The sequence below is a fragment of the Lonchura striata genome, chromosome 13 (assembly GCF_050655825.1).
Source record: "Lonchura striata isolate lonStrDom1 chromosome 13, ASM5065582v1, whole genome shotgun sequence".
NCBI lineage: Eukaryota > Metazoa > Chordata > Aves > Passeriformes > Estrildidae > Lonchura > Lonchura striata.
The window spans coordinates 4,237,782-4,239,793 of record NC_140715.1 but is presented as its reverse complement, the minus strand read 5'-3'; positions in this window follow the sequence as shown (position 1 = coordinate 4,239,793).

The following is a 2,012-nucleotide window of genomic DNA, read 5'->3' as shown; positions in this document are numbered from 1 at the left end:
GACCCGCCCACCACAGACCCGCCCACCACAGACCCCGCCCACAACACACAACCCAGACACCGCCCCACAGACCCCGCCCACCACAGACCCCGCCCACAACACACAACCCAGACACCGCCCCACAGACCCCGCCCACCACAGACCCCGCCCACAACACACAACCCAGACACCGCCCCACAGACCCGCCCACCACAGACCCCGCCCACAACACACAACCCAGACACCGCCCACCACAGACCCCGCCCACAACACACAACCCAGACACCGCCCACCACAGACCCCGCCCACAACACACAACCCAGACACCGCCCCACAGACCCCGCCCACCACAGACCCCGCCCACCACAGACCCCGCCCACAACACACAACCCAGACACCGCCCCACAGACCACGCCCACCACAGACCCCGCCCCGCCGCTGCCCTGCCCCTCAGGCCCCGCCCACTCTCACGGACGGACACGCCTCAGGCCCCGCCCATTAACCCCGCCCTCTGCCCCGCCCCTTTGTGACGCACAGGGAGCCCCGCCCAGCGCGCCCAGCGCGCCCCGCCCCTCGGGGCTGCAGCGCCGCCTGGCGGTCGGTGGTGCGCGTGTGCGCGGGGCGATGCGACACGGGGACAGGGGACAGGGGACACGGGGATATGAGAGAGAGGGACATGGGACACGGGGATAGGAGAGAGAGGGACATGGGGACACGGGGATATGAGAGAGAGGGACACGGGACACGGGGATAGGAGAGAGAGGGACATGGGGACATGGGGATATGAGAGAGAGAGATATGGGGACACGGGGATATGAGAGAGAGGGACACGGGACACGGGGATAGGAGAGAGAGGGACATGGGGACACGGGGATATGAGAGAGAGGGACATGGGGACACAGGGATAGGAGAGAGAGGGACACGGGACACGGGGTTATGAGAGAGAGGGACATGGGGACACAGGGATATGAGAGAGGGATATGGGACACGGGGATATGAGAGAGAGGGACACGGGACACGGGGATATGAGAGAGAGGGACATGGGGACACAGAGATATGAGAGAGAGGGACATGGGGACACGGGGATATGAGAGAGAGGGACACGGGACACGGGGATATGAGAGAGAGGGACACGGGGACATGGGGATATGAGAGGGACATGTGGACACGGGGATATGAGAGAGAGGGACATGGGGACACAGAGATATGAGAGAGAGGGACACGGGGACACGGGGATATGAGAGAGAGGGACACGGGGACATGGGGATATGAGAGGGACATGTGGACACGGGGATATGAGAGAGAGGGACATGGGGACACAGAGATATGAGAGAGAGGGACACGGGGACACGGGGATATGAGAGAGGGATATGGGGACACCGGGATATGAGAGAGAGGGACACGGGACACGGGGATATGAGAGAGAGGGACATGGGGACACAGGGATATGAGAGAGGGATATGGGGACACCGGGATATGAGAGAGAGGGACACGGGACACGGGGATATGAGAGGGATATGGGGACACAGGGATATGAGAGAGGGATATGGGGACATGGGGATATGGGAGAGAGGGACATGGGGACACGGGGATATGAGAGAGGGATATGGGGACACGGGGATATGAGAGAGAGGGACATGGTGACATGGGGATGTGGGAAGACAGGGACATGTGACAGGGATATGTGACACAGGGACATGGGGATGTATAGGTGGGGAGACAGGGACATGAGAACACATGAGAGGCAGGGACATGCAGACATGAGGACGTGGGAGACAGGGACATGGGGACACAGGGATATGTGACATAGTGACGTGGGGACATGGGAGATGGGGACACGGGGACATGAGAAGACAGGAACGTGGGGACACAGGGATATGTGACACAGGGACGTGGGGACATGTACATGCAAGGAGACAGGAAGACAGGGACATACATGGGAACACAGGGATATGAGAGATGGGGATGTGTGGGCACAGGATCACAGGGACATGGGGTGATGGGCAGCACTGTGCTTGGGCAGGGGGACACGG